The following is a 6,960-nucleotide window of genomic DNA, read 5'->3' as shown; positions in this document are numbered from 1 at the left end:
TCCTGCTGACATGCTCCAAACTCTAGTAAAGCTTCCAATTTGGAGTCCAAGTTCCCACAAGTCTCCCATGGGTTCCTCTAAGTGATCATTGAAAGGACACAACACTTGAAGAGCGGGTTCAAGTAAAGGCCTTCTGGGCAGATTGAACAGTCCATCTCAAATTTAAATCACTCAAACACAAAAAAGGACCTCACTGCAATCTTACCCACTATGCTTCTTTCTGACTTCTACACCACTCACAAGATATAAACCCCACTTGAGATATAAACCCTATGAGCCATGACCCCCACCTCTCTATCATCATGAATCTTTTACTTTTACCTTAATGGCCTCTTTCCAGCATATCCAGAAATGCCAAGATGAGGAGGAAGTTCAAATGGGTAATAAAGAGAAACCCAGAAATTGAATGTGCTATTCCTATCTGAGTAAACTGCATCCTTAAAGATATTAGAAACCCATGCTCACTGAACCATCTTCACGTAGCTAAGTAAACACATCTCCTTCTGAAAGCCAGACAGCAGGATCACCACTTGTCTTGAAGTGAATTTTTAGTCCTACAGTCTAGACAAGTGCCCTCTTATTCACTGTGTATTTATTCTTTGAAATGTAACTGATTTTATGAAATGCCAGACAATCAGAGGAGTTTTTCTTGTCAGGTGTGAAAGACTATCGTTCCCAGGAGATAGCAAGGGCCATCACTGCTACCTACACACGTCCAAGTTTTCTGTAAGGTCGACAAAACAATTACAGATCCAATCTGAGCGATAATTTTTCCATTAAAAATTGAGAACCCTTGGCGTAAATAAATTCAGCAGTCAGAATAGGACACATGGTAATATGAGAAAGAAGACTAGGGAAAAGCATTAATAATAGAACCAAAATAAGCACTGATCAGATGTGGGAGCTCACAACAGCCTTGTCCTTGCCTGATGTTAGGGCCTCATCTAGAAGATTCCCAGCATCCAGTTTAAAAATAAAATGTTCTTCGCTCTTTTTCTCGTGAACCTAGCCTTGAAAACCCAATACAATGAAAATCACGAACATCCTGTGGGTTACTGGCCCAAGCGAACTTTTTCTAAGGATAAAAAAACCCCTCAAAATGTGGCAGGACATCATTAGAAAGTTGTCACCAAAACCAAGCACTTAGGGGTGAAAATTCAGGCACCTGACAAACCTATCTTACAAGTATAAAAATAATTAATGTTTTGCTGTTTTATATCTTTATGTATACTTCATCACCAAGGCAAACTCCTTTGTCAATAGATGGCTGCCAACTGATTCCCTCTAAGAATGTTATTTGATAATTGTGAGCTTAAGTGGTAAATTTACCCAGCAGGTGTGGTATTAAATTTACCCACTTAAATTGTGAATATGTATATGACAATGCCTAGAAAGACAGTGAATGGAGGGGTTCTTTTGGAGGGTTCCTATGTATGGAAGTCAGTTTCTGATGGTGAAAGGGCACATAAATAGGTGGAGCGTGATATAAAGAGGATGGAGTTTACCTGGGTTTGGTTGTATATAACATTGGTGTCTTCCATGTGAGGAGACTGGACTTGATGACCTAAGAGGTCTTTTCCATTCCTGTGTCCTATGTTCTTAGGCTAGGGACAGACATTACACATAAACCGGTTTAAGTAACCAGAAACTGGTTAAAACCTGTAACAGAACAGATGTTCAGTGCACATAAACCAGTTTGAAAATGGCTGAAACCAGTTTGAGATAAACCTGGTTGAATATATCAGCCTGTATAAGTCTGAATCAGACTTAACTGACTTAACTGATTTGGGTCAAGCTGCTTTATGCAATGTCTGTCCCAGACCACTTGCTGTTTTAAGTTAAACCAGACTCTCTCAACATCCTAGCATGCTCTCTGGGCTGGGTGGGGCTCTCTGCTCCACAGCAGAGCTGGCTCCTCCCCTCTGCTCCCTGGCTGCAGCTCCAGCAGAGACTTGCAGGCAAAGCACCATCTGTCTGGCTTCCTCCTGCTCTCCCTCTCCCCTTCCCTCACCACTCCCTGCTAAGCAGGGATCCCCTGTCCCCTCTGCCTTACACAGACACCTCAGCATTAGCTAGAAGACCACATGCCGGCTACAATCTGTGCTGTGGCAGACAGCAATATCAGCTTAGGGCTTTTTGGAGCTAATCAACAGCTCAGCTGGTAATGTCCCTCCTTTCCTTCTTTGTTTAAAGAGCCTGAACTAATGGGAGAGACGATTTATTTTCTGATGGGGTGATTAATGCTGATAACAGAGTTGACGAATGCTCTGTTATCAAGGAGGGGGGAACCCCTCCCTAATCCTGCTGGGGCCTGGCCACACCCCCCGCAGCTCAGCCTTATGAAAGGGAAGGGAGGGCTGCTCTAGCACCCCCCGGCTTCTAGCCTGAGCCACTGCAGGCATGTGCCTGCATGTCTGGGATGTCTGTGCAGTTACAAACAGGTTCAGCCTAGCCAGGTTAGACTAACCTGCCAAAATTGAATCAATTCAGGCTTAGGCTTTTTGAATGTCTTTCCCGAGCCTTAAAATATACCAGTTTCAACAGTAGCCTAACAGAAACTAGCCAGACATTCCAGTCAGCTTGCTTGATTACCCACATCATGGGTGAGTTGCTGCAGAGCCTGGGTTCCCAGATCTTGAGCAACCTGTCTAAAGGTCTCGATTCCCAAGGAACAAGTAATTACTCATTTTTCATGCCCATTCAGTGCAAAAAACCCCACAACCTCAGAAAGTTCTCATGGAACTTGAATTGTGGTTTCTAGTCAACTACCAGTATCTGAAATGTAAGGTACCAGTGTACTCTTACCTATCTTGAGCTATGTAAGTAAAATAAACATATAAAATATATAATTGGCTTAATTCTCATTTTTCAAAGTCTAGTAACATTTTCTACATTTGAAGTTTCTAGTTGATTTGATAAAGCAATATAAATGTTAAGTATATTACTGTGGTATTTAAGCAATGTTGGCTCCAGTGACAAGCCTGGTATTATTTTTCATGGTATGAAAGCAGGCCAATTTTTTTTAAAACAAGTCAAATATTTTGCAAGTTATTTTGAATTCTGGATGGAAAAAAGCCCACATACTTACAGAGGAGGTAGTGTGTGTGGGGAGGTGGGAACGGGGGGTGCATACACATACCTGCACACATACATATAAAAACACTCAGCACAACAGTTTCCAAGTCCCTTGTGTTTGGAAAGGATGCCCCCCACCCCACCCCTAGCAAAAAAATCCTGTGAATAGTTAATGCTTGTCCTTGGCTTCCAGTTGTCCATTCTTGGTAAAGAATGTATTAGATGCTCAAGTATATGATCATCAGCATTTCAGAAAAGTGAGAAACAGCTTTTTCTTCCATGAAGAAGATTACTAAACAAAGGGCAAGTAATCTCAAAACTGTAAAAAAAAAAAATGTTCAGCATGTTCATTTTCTGCTGTGTCCCATGTTTCTTTCCTTTACGGAACAGGATTGATTGGATGCAATGGATACATTCTTTACTAGCAGATAAAGCTAACCCCATCCAAAATGGCTAAAAGCCTTTATCCATACTGGATTCCAGATGGCTAGAGAGATTCCTGATGCATTAAAAAGTGGTAGCAGAACTGGGAACGGTACTATTAATCATACAGCCCATGGAAAACAAGCTGGAGCTCTCAAACTGCCAGGCATGATAAGAATGTTAGGAGAAGGTGTCTGTAAACTTCTATTGACCCTTGACCCCAGGCAGGTCAGGAACTCTTTCATTAACTCTAATGCTTTTCATATTAGTGCAGCACATAGAGAAATCCTGCTGACTGCTGGGGGCAAAGAGTTCACAAGATGTGTTGGTCACATCAACAATATGCTGATGATTGTTTCTGACATGACCCAAAGGCTAATGAAGGGTTATTTGTAAAGGGGCTGCTCTCCAGGCTGAGAGGGGTTTGGGATCAAGGTAGAGTAAAGGGGCTGCTCTCCAGGCTGAGAGGGGGTTGGGATCAAGGAAAAAAAACAAGTGGACTAAGTCACCTTGCCTCTGTCATGATGCTGTCATGAACAATTCCCTTGGTGGTATTCACACTGATTGAGACTTAGCGTTCAGTGCCTATGAGGAGTGGGTCTGCTCTTCTCCTGACCCTCAGCTCCATGGAACGTGGCCCCTATTCTAGGACACTAAGCCACCCCCGCCTCCCCATTCCAGCTCTGCTTCATCCATGAGACGGGAATTTTAGGAGTATAAATCAACCACTAACTCATCTCTGCCACCTGGGTCCTCTCCTTTGCCTCAGTCTGTCAGGCCTCAGTGAAGGAGATAAATGAGGCCCTGTATCAGAAAAGAGAGGGAACTACTGGAAAACAGAAGGAAATACAAAGGAAGGGACTATCTGGCAATTCCACGCAGTAGCCAGCTGGGTCTAATGGCTCTAAACTAGGATCCAATTGCTCTACAAACAGATCCGTGGCAAAGAATTCATCATGGAATCATGCTTGCTTCCTAATCCCCTTGTTAAACAGTCACTAATTTTCACTTGGAAGGAGAAAAAACTCCCAATGCTTGCTCAGCCTTAAGCCTATGCAGGGAAATTTCCAGCAAAATGTGCCCAAAAGGTCATTTAGTCCATTTTTCTTAGAAGAATCATTGTCTTGCACGTTGTGCCTCTCTAGCACTTTTCATGTCCTTTCCTATATTAAGGACACACCATACTCTTTCAGGGTATACTGGACGCTTCTACATGTGCATTTACTGTGCATTAAATTTACTGCGCAGTAAGTTACTGCTCAGTAAGCAGATTTTAGGCCAGTGTCTACATGTGCAGGTATTAAAGCACAGTAACACTGTGTGAGGTCTGACTTGGGACGTCCCAAGTCAGTCTGCACACACAGTATTACTGCACTGTAATACTGTACAGTATTACTGCACTGTAAGGTGTCTACACGTGTGTTACCGCACAGTAACTAAATGGGCATAAGTTTGATACCTGCATGATGCAGGGGTCAAATTTACATCCAAGTCAGTGTAAATCACCATATTTACTGTGCAGTACAGTGCACAGCAAATGTGCATGTATAGATGTGCCCACTGAATAGGTCTCCCTCCCCACCCCCAACTCCTTCCAGCCCAAGATGGTTCTTAGAAAGCCCAATTAGTTTTGTTGATGCTTCCTTTTTGTTCTTCTTTCAAACAGATATCAGCATGGCCATCTCCCTGCTGTCATAGAACCACATACTATTTTAGTAGATATGTATTGCCACAGTCTTGTTACTGCATGAACCATATTCATTAAGCATCTTTAAATTTTAAGGGGTGCTAATTAGTGCCATTTGAGGGGGTAATAATCGATATTGGTTTCCCACAGAAACTGCACAAAAAAAGACTAGCTCGTTTCACATAGAAAACAGCTGTCAGATGGTAATGACGTTAAGAAGACACTACCCAAGCTGATCTGCATTCAAACCCCATGACATTGGAGGTGAAAGGCCATGTAGCCAATTATTACTCCTCTGAGCATTCCAGTCCCCAAACACATGCAGTATATGCATATCCAGCCCTCCCTTTCCTAATTGGCTTCTGCCTACCCTTCTGGAGAAACAGCACTGTATGCAAGAAAAGCATATGGTTAAGCAGGAGAAAAATGATCACAAACAGATCCTGACAAAATGCACATTCCAAGTGTCCTGTGGTAACACGTGCACCATGCAAACTAAAACTGTAACCGAAAGCAAGAGAAAACATTACAATTGGCCAAACTGATACTCTCCAGCATTGAAGGCAACGGGCAGTGGGGAGTATGGGTGGAGTCAAGTATATCAATATATCCAAGACTTGCTGTTCACTATAGTATTGCATTTTCATCAGATTTAGAGTATATACCAGCTTCAGTGAGTATATTAGGTCTACAAAGACTCCAGGTGCAGCCTCACCATTTATAATGGTACAATGCTAGTGCCATTAAAGTTAATGAGTGACCAGTTTACACCAATGGCAGGACGGGCCTTTTGAGAAGATGCAGTATAAAGAAGAACCAAAAAATATACACTGCATCTATCATATCACCCTAGCAGAGCTTCCCTAGCTGAAAAACTGTCATGACTGGCTCCCCATGTGGAATAACCCCGGTTTCTATTTTCCTGGAACCTCAGGAGGCATCAGCCTCTCCGGCACACTTCCTTGGTGAAGACTGTGTCTACTCCCTTTTCCTGGGTACCAAGAAGGACTCTAGCACAGACGCTCCAGGAGCTTAAGCCCATTCCCTCCCAGAGCTCCAGCTCGGCGTTCTCTGGGCTTGCCTTTTCAGAAGTCTGCAGCAGTGGAAGCAAGCAGACATGCAGGCTCTGTAAGAGGATTGCAGCCAGTCATGCTTTATTTTAGCAAGCACTATTTTAGCAAGCACTTTATTTTAGCATTTTTTGGGTTGCAAGGCAAACTACACAACCCCATAACTAGGCCTTTACCTGCTTCAGTTTCCTCACCAGCTTTAACTATTCTTTGGGCTTTAGTCAGAGTTATTGAAAGAGTTCAGGAACCTTCCTCTTCTCTAACACATGGAGTCAGTATCTCTGCTTCTCCCTTTTCTTACCCCCAGCCAGTGACTGCAGTGGTGGCCTTAGGGTTGTTGGGGCCCTGGGCAAAAGAGTCATTTGAGGCTTAATTTTGATGACCTATGAGCAAGTCGGACATTTATTTCAGTTTCACTTTGCCCTAACCATGAAACTGCAATGAAAGTATCTTAATACAATATTGATAATACAAATATTCAGTGTAATTAATTTTTATTTTCATAAAGTGAAGGGCCCCGGGGCAGTCGCCCGGTTTGCCGCCCCTAAGACCACTACTGGTGACTGATTCCTATTGTTCTACTGCTTCCTAATTTTTAGTGCCCTTTGTCATATGACCCCGCCCTAATCAATCTTATCAGGTGATCAAATCCTTTACCAGGTGATCTTGTTACCTGCCCATTTATCAGAACCCATTTTCTAGTTT

Source organism: Alligator sinensis, unplaced genomic scaffold (assembly GCF_000455745.1).
Source record: "Alligator sinensis unplaced genomic scaffold, ASM45574v1 scaffold527_1, whole genome shotgun sequence".
NCBI lineage: Eukaryota > Metazoa > Chordata > Crocodylia > Alligatoridae > Alligator > Alligator sinensis.
The sequence above is the reverse complement of the archived record's forward strand: the minus strand, read 5'-3'. Positions refer to the sequence as shown.